General features: G+C 45.5%; 1 long non-coding RNA gene across 2 annotated transcripts in view; it reads left to right on the top strand.

Moving 5' to 3' along the window:
- LOC129391383 (uncharacterized) overlaps positions 1-18197 on the top strand; it is a 177898-nt gene that overhangs the window by 86340 nt on the left and 73361 nt on the right. For both annotated transcript variants that reach the window (XR_008615406.1, XR_008615407.1), the window contains exon 3: positions 1824-2069. This is a non-coding gene — a long non-coding RNA (uncharacterized lncRNA). The remainder of the gene's footprint in view (positions 1-1823; positions 2070-18197) is intronic.

The following is an 18197-nucleotide window of genomic DNA, read 5'->3' as shown; positions in this document are numbered from 1 at the left end:
GGCTCACGGGCCCAGCCGCTCCGCGGCACGTGGGATCTTCCCGGACCGGGGCACGAACCCGTGTTCCCTGCATCGGCAGGCGGACTCTCAACCACTGCGCCACCAGGGAAGCCCTAACAAAGCATTTTAAAATTGACAAGGAAATTGACCCTCTCGTACACTGCTGTGGAGGGTATGAATTGGTGCCACCTTTCTGGAGGGCATTAATTTATATCAAAATCCTTAACAACTCACTTACCCTTTGACCCAGCAATTCTGCTTCTAAGTATTTATCCTAAGAAGATGATCATGGATGTGTGCGAAGGTTTATTTACAAAGATTCCAATGCCATTTAACAAACTTGGAATCAAAATTCTCAGTATGCAGCCAAAGAATATTTGAGAAATTTTGGTGCTTCAATACAATGGAATATAACAGAATCCAGCACTGCAAGTGATATAAAAGAATATTTAAGCATATTTAGACACTCTCTCTATTTAACATTAGAGAGTATTGTTAAGCACAGGAGATTACAAAACAACATGAGCAGTACGGTCCTATTTAAGAATGTGTATATAGGTATATAAATATAAGACTGGAATAATGCACACAGAAGTGTTAATAGCTGGTATTGTTGGGTTGTTGGGTTTTTTTTCCCCTTTGTGCATAATCTAAACATTTTCCATAGGACATTACTTTTGTTCTAAAAGAAAACTAATGCACTTAAAAAAACCTTATAGTTGATAGGCCCAATTGATAATATTTTCTGGTAAACATTTTACTTTATACTGGTTGCCCAAACTCTATCTTTATGCCCTTGGTGATGTTACAGATTTTGTCAGAAACAGTACCCTCCTTGAAATACTTTGTGGAATAGAGCACCTCCATACAAATATACTTTAAATTCCTACTAGTCAAATTCAAACAAAGACTTCACTTGTTTCTGTCAGTGTGTGCCAAAGCCTTTTAAAATAAGGAGTCCTTGTAAAAAGTAAGGAACTTCCCTGCTGGCACAGTGGTTAAGAATCCACCTGCCAGTGCAGGGGACATGGGTTCGATCCCTGGTCTGGGAAGATCCCACATGCCATGGAGCAGCTAAGCCTGTGCGCCACAACTACTGAGTCTGCTCTCTAGAGCCCGCGAGCCACAGGTACTGAGCCCACGTGCCACAACTACTGAAGCTCACATGCCTAGAGCCCGTGCTCCGCAACAAGAGAAGCCACCGCAATGAGAAGCCTGCGCACCGCAACGAAGAGTAGCCCCCGCTCGCCACAGCTATAGAAAGCCAGTGCGCAGCAACGAAGACCCAACGCAGCCAAAAATAAATAAATAAATAGGTTTGTGGCAAGGACCTGGATTATCAGGGAAGATTTATTTCCTAGCCAAAAAAAAAAAAAAAAAAAAAATCTAATTTCCTTCTTTTTTAAAATTTAATTAATTTATATTTGGCTGTGTTGGGTCTTGGTTGCTGCGCTTGGGCTTTCTCTAGTTGTGGTGAGCGGGGGCTGCTCTTCGTTGCGGTGCGCAGGCTTCTCATTGCGGTGGCTTCTCTTGTTGCGGAGCACGGCTCTAGGCACGTGGGCTTCAGTAGTTGTGGCTCGTGGGCTCAGTAGTTGTGGCGCACGGGCTTAGTTGCTCCGTGGCATGTGGGATCTTCCCAGACCAGGGCTCGAACCCGTGTTCCACGCATTGGCGGGCAGATTCCTAACCACTGTGCCACGAGGGAAGTCCCCTCTAATTTCCTTTTGAAACCAATGGCCAAAATTTAATGCAGTTGCTTTTGTAAAACTAAAATCAAGATTTCTGGAGACCATTCTTATCCTTTATTGCTTTTTTTCTTGAAGGTACTCTCCAAGGCAGCAATTACCAACTACGACCTTTTGGGTTTTGAGGCTGCTTCCTAGGAATGTCCGTTCCTTGGCTACATCATCAGAGAATCAGAGAGTTGAGGATTGCCGCCAGCACCACGAGGCCTATGGGTACTTCTTGCTCATCCAGACGAGGTGCCAGGACAATGACCAGTACGGCCACGGGAACAATGCTGTCTACTGCAGCTACTTAGACACGATGATCGACCAGTACCTGATGAGGTAGGTGTGGGTTTTGCAGCTTCCATCCTCATGTCACCCCTCTGGCATGCTCTCTGGTGGGAGTTCATGCCGGGGATTCCTCTAGTGTTTCTGCTAGTATACCTCCTTTGTTGAGCCAACTGAAAGTCAGATTATTGTGGAGAACAGCAGGACCGATAGGTTAGGATACTGTCCTGCTGCTCCTGCAGTTGCAGGTGTTTGTCTGTCTTGGTCCTTTACCCTAAATTGTCAGCAAATGTGCAAGCTTTGAGTCTCAATTAAACAACTACACAACCAGCTACATGATATTCAAACCCTGGAGTTGGAGCAGACAGTAACTTCAGCCCTCAAGGCCTTTTTGTGAGAAAAGCAGCTGCTTCCCCCACCAAGGGCACATAAGGGGGAGGAGAGAGAGTAAAGATGTTTATTATAGCCTCTGAATGCCATGATGACACAATTGCCATCGGAGGTGTGTTTGCAAGATTGGTTACTGTATGTTTGGTTAATATAATTGTCTGTATGAAAGATTGAGCTGCACAGAGAGATCTGTGTAAATCCCAGCTCCACCTTGCATTAACTGTGCAGTTTGGCTCAAATTATTTAACCTATTGCATCTTTTGTAAAAATAACTTGCATTTATTGAGAGCTCTCTTCGTTTGGCACTGAAAAGCCTTTACACAGCCTTTCTTGTTTAATCCTAAAACAACTTGATGAGAGAGTAGCAGATTGTTGGTCCACTGCCTAAACCTCCTTGCCTATAACTTTCAGGGCACACTGGTCTGACCGTCCACTGTCAGCACTAGCATTTCTTTGCCTAAGGACTTTCTCTGGCCACCAGAGCCCCTTTGGCCAGCAGGCCAGAAGTCCAAGGAATCAATGTTCCCCAAAAGCAACCTTCAGTCACTGACTGATGGGAGTTAGTGTATGAATACCCCAGCTTCCTTACCTCTTAGATGAGATAACTCTGAGCTGCACACTGTATGCAGGCTCCTAGCCTTCCCTAGTGGGATTAGGCTCCAGTTCCCAGAGTGGTAGCTTTAAAAAATTGAGATAAAATTTACATAACACAAAACCTACTATTTTAACCATTTTAAGTGTACAATTCGGTGGTTTTTAGTATATTTACAATGTTGTGTAGCCATCACCACTACCTAATTCCAGAACATTTCCATCACCCCCCAAAAGAAGCCCCCTACCTGTTAATAGTCACTCTCAGTTCCCCTCTCCTCCCATCCTTTGGCAACCTTTCTGTCGCTATATATTTGTCAATTCTGGACATTTCGTATAAATGGAATCATAGTATATATAATCTTTTGTGTCTGGCTTCTTTCACTCAGCATGATGTTTCCAGGGTTGGTCTGCGTTGCAGCTTGCATCAAGCTTGTTTATTTTTTATGGCCAAATACTATTCTGTTGTATGGATAAGCCATATTTTGTTTATTCATTTGTCATTTGATGGACATTTGGGTCGTTCCCACTTTTTGGCTATTATGAATAATGCTGCTATGAATATTTGTGTACAAGTTTTTGTGTGGACATGTTTCCAGTTCTTTTGGGTATGTACCTAGAATGGAATTGCTTGAGTCATATGGTAACTTTATATTTAACTTTTTGAGTAACCATCAAACTGTTTTCCACATTGTGCCATTTATATTCCCACCAGCCATGTATGAGGATTTCAGTTTCTCCACATCCTTGCTAACACTTGTAATTATTTATCTTTTTGCTTATAGTCATCCTGGTGTGTATGAAGTGGTATCTCATTTTGATTTTCATTTGCATTTCCCTGATGACTAATGATGTTGAGCATCTTTTCACATGCTTATTGGTCTTTGGAAACATACCTATTCAAACATCTTCTTTGGAAACATACCTATTCAAATCCTTTCTCCATTTTTCAATTGGGTTATTTGTATTTTTATTGTTCGGTTGTAAGAGTTTATATATTCTGGATACTAGACCCTTATCATATAATATGATTTACAAATACTTTCCACTGGAGATCAAGATGGTGGAGTAGAGGGATGTGGAGCTCACTCCCTCCCACAAATAAATCAAAAATACATCTACGTGTGGAACAATTCTCACAGAATACCTACTGAAAGCTGGCAGAAGATTTCATAGAAGCAAAGGTGCAAGAAAAGATCCTCACGTCACTGGGTAGGATGAAGGGAAAAGGGAGAAGAAGACAAATACGTTCTCCCGTTCTGTAGGTTTTTTCACGTTCTTGCTAGTGTCCTTTGACACACACAGCTTTTAATTTTGATGACAGTGGTAACTTTTTGAATAGCAAATGCTTTATTGGCTACTTTCCCTTCCTGTCCCTTCCTCATTTCTGCAGGAGCACTTCACCTAAAAGAAGTACCGTATAGTTCTCACTCACATTGCGGATTTACTATGTGAGGGAAATTAAAATTTTTTTTCTTCAAAAGGATATGCTTTCACTTGAAGAATGCCTCGTTCTCTTGGATGCTATGTGGTCCTGAATTGTCACACTAATTTTACTTTTTGTGCACCTGTCAGTGATTCCTGTAGAAGTAGCTTGTACTTGCTTACTTATGAATAATAAACCGTCTTTTTCAGCACTCATGATAGCTTTTAGGAGAATGTGTGCTTTATACTTTGAAATCCACAGCAGGAGGTAAAAACAGTATTTGAGGCTATTTGTAATTTCACATCATTTGTCATAGGGAAACTTGACAATGAATTTTCCCAATTCGCTCCAGGGCTGCTTACTCTTTTCTAAGGAAGGATCAGCCTTGTAATTTCTTTGGATTGACTCTCAATTGCATTGCAGTTGAGACCTAGTGGTGTGTCTTAGTCAGTTTGGGCTGCTATAATAGAAATTTAAACTGTAAACTGTAAACCACTGTAAACTGGTGGTTTAAACAATAGAAATTTACTTCTCACCATTCTGGAAGCTGTGAAGCCCAGATCAGGGTACCAGCATGGTTGAGTTCTGGGGAGGGCCCTCTTCTTGGTTTGCAGACAGCCACCTTCTTGCTGTATCCTCACAAGACCGAGGGAAGAGAGATCGAGCCACCCTCATGACCTCTTCTAAATCTGATTACCTCCCAAAGACTCTACCTCCTAATACCATTCCATCAAAGGGTAGGGTTTCACTATATGATCTGGGGGGAACACAGACATGCGTGCAGTCCACAACATGGCTTTTGTGACTTTTGAAGTCTTCCATTTGTAAATGGGGCTTCTAGAAAGACAATGTGCAGATAATGATTGAGTCCTTTATCCAGTGGAGGTTGTGTCTGTGTGGTCTCAGTTTGTTGTAAACCGTTTCATCCAAGGTCTGCTTCTGCCAATTTTGGGGGTAGGGATGGGGGTTGGCAGCATGTAAGGAAGAATTTCTGCCAGAATAGTGTCCTGTTTCATGTAGAAGCCTCCAGGTATTACACATTGACTCCAAAATTGTGAAAATACACAATGGTCAGGGACTTCCTGATCATGACAAAAAATGAGTTTACCTTTATACGTTTTCTAAGAGATCTGAGGATTGTTTAATAGGTTGCTCACTGACTGTCAAAAGGCAAGCCAGCACCACGTAGAGGTGTGAGGACACTGGGAAAACCAGCCAGGGAGAGGCAGCCTCATTTCACCAGTGTGAGCCAATGTGAGGAAGGCAGCTGGTCAGGTGGAAGCAATGCATCCCAGCCTGGCTTGCACACTTGCCTCCTTCCACTTGGCTTTCTAAGGGTAGGTGGCACTGTACAGGTGTCAAACACCATGGGATAATCAATGAGCAACATCCTTGTCTAGAAGATTCCCTCTTTGGGGGGTGGGGTTTTCTCCGGGAGAGGGAACCAGGGAGTAATGGAGGGCGTGGCAGGGGAGGGAGAGAAAGACAGCAGAAGAGGCCACGGACTGCCCAAAGTTCCCATCACTTTGACACGCGGAAGGGGTTAAGTCATTCTTGAACAGTTTATCGCTCATCAATTGTAATTAAATATGTTTATATTAAATTATGTTCTGTAATTAATGTAAAATCCTTTAGCCTATGCTGTTATTAGAACCAGATGCTGAAGTACCAACAATATTTCAACATGACTGTGCTGCCTCGCCAGCTGTCTAACTGTAATTACTTTAATCTCAGCTTGTTATCTAATTATCACCTTTGTAAAGGGAAAAGTACTCTCTAATGCTTACTGATTGTTTCAGATGATGATGAAGAGCGGGGAACAGCTGTCAGAGATCGTGGGCCCTGCTTATCACAAAGAAAGAACTTATCCTGAGATCTGTTCTGGGCCAAACTGCTGAAAAAAGATGTCCCAGGCAGGAACTGGGGACTAGTCAGTAAGGGGAGACAGTTGGTGTGGTAGTTAAGGGTCTGGCCCCTGTGGATAAACTGTCAGGTGACATCTGCCTCCTCCAGTGATGGCTGGGGGACAAGTTACTTAGTCTGTTTAAGACTCAGTTGCCTCATCTGTAACGTGGAGACAGTAATAATACTAAAATCTACCTCGAGGATTCCTGGGGAGATTAAATGAGATAAAACATATGAAGCCATAGCAGTGCCTGACAAAATGTCCAGACTTAGTAAATGTCAACTATTTTTTCTTTTTGAAAAAAATCACTGTTGGTTTTCAGCATTTCCATCTAAGCCAAATCTGAAACAACTGAAATGGGTATCTAAATGCCAGCGGCTTGGCATTACCAGTTTTTTTTTCCAAATTATCTTTAAGTCTGTCCTTTTGGGACTGAAATTTACCTTTGCATTGCTTATTCAAAAATGGTTCACCCAACCAGTATAGATAAGTATTGTCAGGAAAATCTCTTGAGGGGGAATAAACCATTTTGGAGTATTCTTCAGTACTTTATGCATGTACTTTCATGTCAGCAGTTGATGTGGTAACTGTAGTTCATTCCAAAATAATCATTAAAGCAGATTCTCTTAGGATGTTTATTGAGCTTCTAATATCCTCCAAGCTTTACCTCTCAGGGCTGCACTCCCATCAGAGGGGAGCTGGCAGCCTCTCCCTGCTGTGGAATAGCGCGTCCATCTCCCCAGTTAGACTGTGAGCCCCTTGAGGGCAGGAGAGGGCCTTCATCATTCTTTTGTATCCTGAGAAGATTGCCCTGCCTGGCATGTATTTTGTCCTCCCTCAATACATATTCCTGAAAGAACTGAACAAAATAACGCATCCTCAGACCATCCTGATCAGCCAGGGTTTTTCCTTTCCCAGTGGCACGAAGAAGCACTACCTCTCGGAGCCGTGGGGCAGGTCTCAGTCCCCCATGACTGTCCCTGCCGCCTGTTACTGCATCCTCGTTCCAGGAAACCCAAAGGCAGACCTGCAGGGAGACAGGTCAGAGCACTCAGCTGGGGCTGACCGTCATGGGGACGTGTCAGCTCTGTATGGTTTAGCAGTGAGAGGAGCAGGAGGCCTGAGCTGGCACATCCTGAGGCATTCCCCCTGAGGAGGGCAGAGCAGTGGGCCTCTGATGTCAGGGATGCCCAGGTGCAAAGAGGGCTGCTTTGCGAGAAGGGCTCCCACTATTCATCAAAAGAACGGAATTGTCCCGAACTCCCCATAAACTCCGTTCAGTAGAAGGAGGCACACACCCAGCTCTGGAGTTACTCTTTGTTATAGTATATTTGGCTATTGAAGGAAGTATCCTAAAATGAGAGAAATAACCGAGCAGCAGAGACCTTAAATCTCCGCCTGAGCCTCATGTCCCGTCACTGCTCTCATGGTTCCTTTCTCTCCTGCGGTGGTAAACCACCCGTGGTTCCTCGCCAGCAGCGTGCGGACGCTGTGCCTTTGGTTCAGCTGTTGCCTCTACCTGGAATGCCGCTGCTCCTGTTCTTCATCAGTCCAGCCCTCCCAACTACCCTCAGAAATAGGATGTGTGCCCGTTCTCTGTATCCCCATAGGATCCTGGCTTTTCTGTATCAGAGGTCCACACACGTTTCAGTAAATGGCCAGATGTGAAATATCTTTGGCTTGGTGGGCCGTGGGTCTCTGTAGCAACTACGAGGCTCTGCTGTTGTGGTAGGAAAGCAGCCATAGGCAACATGTAAATGAACGTGTGTCCGCGCTCCAAGAACACTTTATTGTAGTTCCCTGCTTATTTCACTTCTCCGTGCTCTTGTACTTTTACAGTTCAAGTCACTCTTCTGGCTGCTTCGTCATGGATTGTTAACGCATCGTTACTGAGTTTTTCCTGTTGTAATGACGTGTCACCCTAATCTGAACTCCTCAAGCTATGAACTGTAATGTCTTAGCCTTGGTTTCCCCGCAAAGCAGAGCTGAGATAAGCTCTTGCATACAGGTAGTTTGTTTTATTAGAAATGGATCCCAAGGAGGAAGAGTGGGACCTAGGAGGAGTGCACCCAACGTTCAAGGCCAACCCAACGTTACTGAGTTAGTTGATCAGAAGTGTGGGCAACAGCAGCTATATTCCACTGGGATCCCGAGGAGGTGTGTAGAATGGGCCTCAGAATTCTCTGCCCACAGGACAGAAATAGGAGCATTTATCCACTGGCTCCATCCCTCACTGGCCAAGGTTTGCCCCATGGGGTGTTAGCTCCCTCCCTCTTCCAAGTGTGTGCATGTGTCAGAATCACTGAGCAGATTTCTGCAACCTTAGGGCAGAAAGCGAGAGACTCTCCACGCTGTCCAGGCAAGGTGCTGCCAGGCCACACCTGAGCACGAGCATGGCCAGTTGCTGTAGCGATGGCTGGAATACAGAATGGGGCAGCAGAGAGGGTGAGGCAGCCTGGTAGAGGCATCCAGTACGTATACTGTACATTTTCCTTTGCCCAGTGCAGGAAGTTGTATATGCTGAGAAGCAATGGTTAAGAGGGCAGCTGTTGGGCTTCCCTGGCGGCGCAGTGGTTGCGAGTCCGCCTACCGATGCAGGGGACACGGGTTCGTGCCCCGGTCCGGGAAGATCCCACATGCCGTGGAGCGGCTGGGCCCGTGAGCCATGGCCGCTGAGCCTGTGCGTCCGGAGTCTGTGCTCCGCAACGGGAGAGGCCACGGCAGTGAGAGCCCCGTGTACCGCAAAGAAAAAAAAAAAAAAAAAAGCGGGCCGCTGTTGGTACTAGACCGCCCAGGTTTTGATTCTGGTTCTACTCCTTACTGATTGCGTAATCTCAGGCAGCCTACTTAGGCCTTTGTTCTTCATTCTCTCCTCTCTGGAGTGGGGATAATACTACTTACCGCAAAGGCTGCTGTGAGGTACAAAGTGCTTAGAAAAGGGCCCATGTTACAGGCTCAGCCAGAGTTTGCTACTGATAGGTACTTAGTAAATACTAAAGGATTTTTAACAGGGGGCTTTTTTAAGTCAATGCTTCTGTCTTTGTTTATTTTTTCATGTTTTAATAAATATATTTAATAAAGTACTCCTTTCCAAAGGAGTATTGAAATACCGAAATACCTTAACAAATAAAAAGCATTAAATAAATCTTTTTCACTAGAACTAGAAAAATAAGAAAAATAGAAAATAAGAAAGAAAAAGACACAAAACATCAACCTAATTCTACGGTTGAGTATAACATTAACCTCTGAGCTTCCTGGCACCTAAGAAAACAAGGGGAACCAGATGAGCTGCATAGTTCTCATTATCTGATAAAAGAAAACATATTATTTCTTCGAGAAAAACAAACTTTTTTCTCTCAAATTAAATTCTAAAGGGAATTTAAAGGAATTTACTAAGGAGGCGTGAGCAACAAAACCAGAAGGGTGTAAATAGCCTGGAAAGAGAGACTTCATCTGCTGTGAGTCTGACTAGTGCTTGCCATATGTGGGCTCTCAATGAATGAATGAAAGATGGGAATGAAAAATGGGCATATTTTCCTAAGAGCTGGCATCTTGCCTCTGATGACAGGTGTAAAAGTGTGACTCTAATGGTAAGGTTTGGAGCCAGAGTGGAGGACAGAGGTGAGTGGGTCGGCCCCTGGGGGTGTGTTTGGGGAACTGGGGAGCAGGCGGTAGATCTATCAGCTGCCTGCTTACTCAGGATGCTGGCCTGACCCTGCCGGCCTCTACTGCTTCCGCTTTCCAGATCTCCTTCCTTGGTCCCCTATCTCAGGCTTACTGAGCAGACTCTTTCTGCATCTTCCCCAAGGGGCAGGTGAAGACTGCCTTGCTGTGGCCCTCCCAGCACGAGGTTTGCCCTCCTGGGGTGGCCCTGGGCTGTCCCAGTCAGGCAGGCACCTCAGGGGGCTCTGCCTTTATTTCTCCTAATGAGTTGCATCTCCGAGACCCCATACAGGCCACTTGCCCTCTTTTTTTTTTTTTTTTCAGAAGATGTTGGGGGTAGGAGTTTTTATTAATTTATTTATTTTGGCTGTGTTGGGTCTTCGTTTCTGTGTGAGGGCTTTCTCTAGTTGTGGCAAGCGGGGGCCACTCTTCATCGCGGTGCGCGGGCCTCTCGCTGTTGCGGCCTCTCTTGTTGCGGAGCACAGGCTCCGGACGCGCAGGCTCAGTAGTTGTGGCTCACGGGCTTAGTTGCTCCGCGGCATGTGGGATCCTCCCAGACCGGGGCACGAACCCGTGTCCCCTGCATTGGCAGGCAGATTCTCAACCACTGTGCCACCAGGGAAGCCCCCACTTGCCCTCTTGAGTACATTTGTGTCTCAGGGTCTCTGTTAACATACAGTTTCTCCGTCAGTCTGAAGGCCTCAGTTAAAATATTATGATCTACCTCCTTGAGCCCGTGGAAATCTCATTATAAATAAAGTAATCTCATTTGCAGGTGTGTTCTATAACACACAGGCTTGTAAATGTATGGATTCAGTATGCCTGGGAAGTTGGGCTGTCAGATAAATACGCTGTGTGAAAATTGGGGCCAGAGGTCACCAGTCTCCTGATACACAAATCTCCCTCTGAAAATCTCATTTCATTCAGACTATCAGTTAGATTAGAAATACCCTAATTATCCCACCGAAGTTAAATTACTTTATGTTAGGGTGATATAATGAACAACCATAAAGAGGATATATACAACCAATCATCTTGTTAGTCACAGCAAGACCAGATCATACGCTAAACGGACCTTGTTGACTATTGTAGCTAGTCCCCGTCTCACAAAAAAAGGGTGAGGGAAAGAGGAAAATGAGAGGTTACCGGTTGTTCTTGTGGTGTGGTTTCCTGCTGCATTCCTCCGCTGAGTTGCTAAAAGTTTCTCTGCGAAGGCACTGCCTCTGGTCATTAAGGGTAAGAGAGCTATGAAGGATCCACTGTGCTCTTGACTTATTAACCCCCATGGCACTGTGAGGCCTCATGACTTACAAGATAGGACCAGGTGTCCATTGCCCTTCACTTTATTCCAGAAACCTTCCCAGCACCTGCCAAGTGATATGGCTCTGTTGCTAGGGTACACTTGTCCTCCTAGAAGGACTGACCTCTACCAGTTGCACTTGTTAGAGTAAATAACGCTAGCTGCTGTAATGAATTGCCTCCAAATCTCAGTGACGTAACACAACAAAAGTTTATTTCTTGTTTAAATCACTGTCAGATGGAGGTCAGTGTGTGTGTGTGTGTGTGTGTGTGTGAGATGTTCTGTTCACGCAGTTACTCAAGAACCCACCTTGTGGCTTCGAACCCCTGTAGATCAGATTTCTCAATAGCGGGATTATTGACATTTTGGGGCTGGGTAATTCTTTGTTCTGGAGGACTGTCCTGTGCATTGTAGGATGTTTAGCTGCATCTCTGGCTAAACAGTTAGATGCCAGTTGGACATCCTTCCAGGGTGACAACCAAAAATGCCTCTACACGTTGCCAAATGTCCTCAGGGGAGGGGGACAAAATTGCCCTGGTTGAGAATCACTAAATAGAGAGTGAGTGAAGGTTAAGTTTTTAAATTATTACCATTTTAAAGAGCATACACTTGAACTTCTCTCTTCGGCAGAGGATATATACATATAGTTGGGAAGAGATCACCATGTGTGTGCTGATAACCCATCATTGGACTTGGTACCTTAGTACTGGTTATTGTCAGTGTCGTTTTCTGTGTCAATGGGTAGTTTCACAGAGAGGTGAAGGAATGTGACAACATCACACCTTAAAATTGTGCTACTAGGTGATTCTGTAGTGGAAAGAGTTTTGGGGTTGCACGCTGTGGTCCTGAATTCCTGAGTTGGCTGTGCCGTTGCCCTTGTGACTGCGGGAGACTCAGGTCACTGCCAGGGTAGGTGAGACTCTGAGCACCTACTTTCCTTGATGGGAAACTCCACCCCCCCATCCCTTCTAATGTGGCCACCATGCTGCAGCCAGAGAGACGTTTTCTAATGGCCCTCATCCCCATTACAACTTTTCCGTGGCATCCAATTTGCATTTCAAATAAAGACAAAACTCCTCTGCATGTCCTGAAAAGCCCTGCAGCGTCTCCCCTTTTTCAGGTTCCTTTGGTGCCTTGTTCCCCTCGCTCACCAAGCTTAATGTATACTAGCCTTTTTTTCCAGTTCTCATCAAGCCCCTGACCTTATTGGGCTTTGCCTGTGCTGTGCCCTCTGCCTTGAGGGTTTCCCTTCTCTTTTCTCTTGGCTCTTTCTGACCTTTTAGTTCTCAGCTGAAAGGTTGCTTTCTCAGGGATGTCTTCCAGATGCCCTGACCAGATCTAATTCCCCTCTCCTGGGCTCTCTCTCAGGACCTCCCACGGTATCACATTGTCAATGTTGCAGTTTTACATTCGTTGGAACAACTATTTGAAAGTGTCCTGTCTCTGTCATTTGTAATCACCACGAGAGCCGTGACTCATAGTTGTATCCCAGGGCCTGGCATAGTGCCTGGCACGTAGTAGGTGCTAATACCTTTTTCTTGCGTGAATGAATTAGAGATTTGGGCTGTCTGGAAATATTAGTCAATCAGGCTTGACACTGAAATGCAACCTGTTTGATTCACTGTAGAGCTGCTGACAATTAGGAAATATGATTCTTACATTAAGCTCAAGGGGTACCCCCAAGAAAGCTAGGGTGGTTGGTGAAAATGGTGTGGCATTCGGTATAGCTTTGTCAGCCTGACTTAGTCATTTCTACCGGAAATCTCATGAGACCTCAGAAACCCCATAGACTTCCAAAGCCTTTTACTTAAAATGTGTGTACCTAGGCAGTCCATAGCCAGCTAGCAACCCCTAGGAGCCTGACGATGGTAGAAAGCACAGTTTGCGGGTAAATAGCCTGGTTAGGAGGAGGGATAGACTACTAATCATGTAGCAGTGACTCCAGTGCTCTCCGTTCACTAATTCCCTTTCCAGGTTAAGGGATGGGGAGAGTAGTCTGTGTCTAGATGTCGAAGTCAGTCGGAGGAAGGTTCGGCAGCCCCACCAGAGCCTCAGTCTCTTATGATTCACAGCATGCGGCCACCTCTCAGCTCGGAACAGAGTGAGGTATGAAGTCATTTGCAAAGCAGTGTCTATGAAATTCCGTTACACGGTGCTTTTCAATTTAAGGGGAAAGACCTTTCTGGAAACTAATTTACAGTTGCTTTAATCATGAAGCTCAGAGATGGCGCCCTTTCCCCATCACTGCAGCTAAAAAGGCTCACACTGGTTTGCAGACTGGGTGTCCCTTTCCCCACCCCACCTCAGCTCGTGGATTCCATCTGTGGTTGTTGTACATCCGTTAGTTTTTGCAATTTTGTAGACAAAAAGGAAGCCATTGTACTTAGTCTTCCTGGTGAATGTAAATATTTTGGACTCAGAACCCATTTGAAAACACTCAGTCAAATCAAAGCAGATGGGATGTGCGCTAGGAAGGGGTTCATCCCGGGGTTGTTTCCTCTCCCCTGCCAACCCTCCTGCCTCCCAGAGGACCGCCTTTTGGGTTTCTTTGGTTCCTTATTCACTCACAGCCCTGGGGTTGTTCAAGACCTGGAGAAGGGCAGCCAGGAGTTATAGAAAGTGAAAAGCACCTGATAGGAGTCAGGAACTCTGGGTCCAGTCTCAGCTTTGCTGTTTAACAGATTTAGTGCCTTGGGAAATTCATTTAACCTTTCTGGGTATCTCATTTATCAAATGAAGATAATTATACTTACCCTGAACATCATATGAGGTTTGGTGGGGAAGATCGGGTGACATCAAACATAAGCATGTGGGTCTGCTCACGGGGAGTTGGTGATACTGATTTATTCCAGGTTACTTACTGAAGAGTGGTTGCCTCAGTCAGAAGACCTCCTTGCTGACCAGAACCTCTCCAAGGTAAATTTAACAGCTGCTTTAAATCCCTTCAGGCTGAACCTTTATGGCCCCTGGAATCTCCTAGGGAAAATAGGAAGATTCCGGAAAGAATCAGGCACTATCTAACCCATTTTCAGTCATCAGCACTTAGCACAGATTTGTTTATCAGATAGGCATTGGCTTCTTGGGGAGTAGAATAAAGAGACTGGAATGTGGAGACAGGTGGGTGTTACAGGTGGGAAGTTTTATGGGGTTTTGAGGTCACGTGGGGTGGCTGTGAATGTCTTTACAACACAGCGTTCTGATACTGTGCTCAACCCAGACTTGGATAAGATAGGGTATAAGGGTGACAGGGAACACATCAGGTACTGGTTTATTTCATTTGTTAGTGAATGTTAGTCATTCTTTTTGGCTGTTAGCAACTGAACACATTTCCTGTAACTGCAGAAAACTCCTCTCTCCCAACACACACATTTAGAAGCTGAAAATGGCAGGTACTTATTCTCCCAGCCTCCTTTGCACCTAAGATGCTGGCATAGGACCCAGACTTTGTCAGTGCACCTGCCTCAGGCTGTGGGTCAGCAGCTACCGATGTGTTGATGTAGAGACTGCAGAATCCACTCTGGCCAAGATGGAGGACCAATGACAGCTACATCCCGCTTGAGATGGCAGCCATGACAGTGACCCCATGTCAGCGTCCAGAGTGTGTCTGCGGATAGTGGTCATGGCAGAGTTTTCTTCGGGGACTCGTTCTGGGATGTGATTTCAGGTGTTGTTCCTGGCAACATAAGCTTTAGATCCATTCTCCAGTCCTTCTGGAGCTCTGTGGGCTCTCCAAAATCCTTTCAATAAATCCCTCTTCTTCCTAAATTCACCAGACTTCATTTCTATGGGTTGCAATGAAAAATCCTGATTAACATACATATATAATATACTTAAATCCTCACAACCACCCTATGAGGTAATCTACCTATTGCTTGCATTTTATGAAAATGAGACTCAAGTGCAAGGGTGGGGGTCAGGCAAGCCTGAGTTGCAGAGTAGATATTTCAAAGTAGGAGCATTGAACTTCAGCATCCAGGCTCTTTTTCCAGGGCAAGGTAAGTGTGAGTATGCTGAGAAGACCTCACTGCTTTACCTGCTGGGGGGACTGGAGCGTGGCCTGACTGAACTGGTCAGGAGAAAGGAGCACTAGGAGACGCGCCCCTGTGTCACCTCTGCTAATATACGAAGTTCACTGTAAACTACATGGGGACTATAGAAATATATGGTACCACAAGAGCAGTAACTACAACTGTGATGATGACGATGGTGTCTGGCCAGGGGCAGTAAAGGCCTGGGTTATTCCATGGCACATTCCACAAGTGCTGTGAAGCAGCCAGTAATTTCTGAGTCCTCTCCAGCTATATTTTGCAAGAGAACTCAATTCAGTCCCTACTACTGCAGTGGAAATGTCTGCCTCTTTCGTCTTCAGCCCGACAGCAAGAGGTAAGAAGCACCGACTCCCTGGTTTGCTGAGGTGCCCAGTGGGGAAAAACAACTTTGATTCAAGGCACAGGATGGGTTTGTGTTACTCTAGAAGACTTGAAGAACTGCCTCTTTAGCTTGGCTTACCAAAACAATTTTCTTATTTTTGAAGATTTTGGAGGTGGTTGTAGCTAATGCTGCAGGGTCTCCCTCTCTCCCTCCAGATCTTCCAAAATCCCCCCAAAACTTTGGAATTAAACACACACTTGTTAAACTTTATGACTGTGTGATAAAAGATTACAAAGCAGAGTTATAAGAAAGTAAACAGGTGACTACCAACCTCACCTGCAACCTCACCAGTCTGCAACCACAGCAGGAAGGAACTCTACGCATGAACCTGGTAGGGTAGGAATGGTTCATTCTATTTGCTCGTGAGCTTTGGAAGTAAAAAATTTTTCTTGAACTTTTTCAGTAAACGGATTCGGGGAAAGTATTTGTCTTGGAGTGTGTGTCCTTTTAAAATAATTCACAGTCAGAAAACAGACTTGCTTCTCCCTCACTTTCCATTAGGAATTGAATTTCATTCCACCATTAGCCCATAGGGTTTATTTCACAAGAAATGTCCACTCAGTGGCTTAATGTAAAAGCCTGGTTGACATCAGTGTAATACACGTGCCAAGCCCTCAGCTGGGCATTTAGGCTGATGGGAGGGTTCACAGCCTGCCGGCCAGTCAGGTGGTATGGACCCTTGGTCACACTTCCTCCCCCTGTGCCTGTGACCATGCTCCGTAATTGCTTAGAAGGATAAGAGATACGAGAATAAAATAGTTAAGGAGCCACCTTGGGAAGAGCGGCTCCTATGGCAAAGGAAAATTACTAAAAGGAATATACTGGTTATCTCCCGCTTCTGTAGCTCTTTTTCTTAGTCCTGCTGTTACTGGCAAAGGAAGCCCAATGGATTAAAAGTGGTGAAGGTTTGCTGCATTTCTAAGATGCTTTGGAAGCTTTGTAATTGTGAGGAAGGAGTCCTGTAAGGATGAGAAACCCTGGGCAACGGGAGGATCCTTATTCTTGTTCCTGTGTCGGGTGATGATTTACAAGTGCAAGTGCTGGAGCGGGAGGCTGGGGTGGAGCTGTGGCATTTTGTAAAAAGGCCTTAGCCTCCCCTTTCCTCACCTGAAAATGAGGGTAATAATGGTACTAACCTTAGGGGACTCCTATGCAAAGCACTTAGAAGAATCCCTAGTGCATACATAGGGATAAAAAAAGTGTTAGCTATTGTTATTATTAACATCATCACTGCTGTGCTCTGCAAATAGTGCCAGCTGCCTGCTGGTGCACCTCTCCTCTTCGCAGTCACACAGTCCTCTCCTCCTCTCACTGGTTTTAGAGCTTCTCCAATAAAATCCCATTTCTGTGTGAGAGGGGCCCCTTTCCCAGCTCTTCCTAGCTGACGCCTCAAGGGGATGGAGAAGTACCTGGGTTTGGGGAAAGGGAGCAGCTGGTCAGAGAAGGAGTGTCTGATGTCACCACCTGACCTAAGCCAGTTTGCTCTGAGGATCAGAATTTGGGATCCTCTCGTGTCTCCATCAAGGTGTCTCCATCAAGGTGGGAGCACGAATTAATCACTTTAGCGTTACTGAAGATTCCCTAAGTTTATCTTTCCTGTTGCTTCTCTTTGCATTTGAGTGGTGTGTTCCATTTGTCAAAGATCCTTCACTTTATGATATCAGTTGAGCCTCACGAAGACCCTGTAGGGTGAGAAGGCAGATATTATCATTCCCTTGGAGGTAATTGAGGCCCAGAGAAGTTAAGTGGTGTCCAGGGTCACAGATAATTAACTGTAGAACCTAAACCAGAATTCAAGTCTCTTTCCACTCTGCCACTTGGGTTTCCAAAGGATGGGGCCCACTGCCCCGTATTGAAGTGACCCTCCAGTGTGGTCACATGTTCCTCTGAGTTCTGACCATGGTGATTGTGAACAAACTCAGCCTGTGGATGGGCAAAACGCCCCTGCTAAAGAGTTTGCCGCCTACTTACATGCTAACCTTCATTTTGTAGGGAAAGAAATAATCAAGTATTTTCATAATCAGCAGGCTTCAAGCTCTTTGAGTCTAGAAAATAATGTCCCATGGAGGTTCAGAACACTGATTCTGGTGTCAGGCGTCTGGGTTCCTATCCTAGATTGGCCAATTAGCTGTGTCACTCTGGGAAATTTATTTACCATCTCTCGGTTTCCATTTCTTTATCTCTAGAATAGGGATAGGAATAGTCCTACATCATAGGTTCACTCTGAGAATTAGATGAGATAGGGATTATAAGAGAGATGGGAACAAAATCAGGAGGGAGGGCTTCCCTGGTGGCGCAGTGGTTGGGGGTCCGCCTGCCGATGCAGGGGACGCGGGTTCCAGCCCCGGTCCGGGAGGATCCCACGTGCCGCGGGGTGGCTGGGCCCGTGAGCCATGGCCGCTGGGCCTGAGCGTCCGGAGCCTGTGCTCCGCAACGGGAGAGACCACGACAGTGAGAGGCCCGCGTATCGCAAAA

This window comes from Physeter macrocephalus, chromosome 16, assembly GCF_002837175.3.
Source record: "Physeter macrocephalus isolate SW-GA chromosome 16, ASM283717v5, whole genome shotgun sequence".
Lineage (NCBI taxonomy): Eukaryota > Metazoa > Chordata > Mammalia > Artiodactyla > Physeteridae > Physeter > Physeter macrocephalus.
This window is presented reverse-complemented; position numbering and strand designations above follow the sequence as displayed.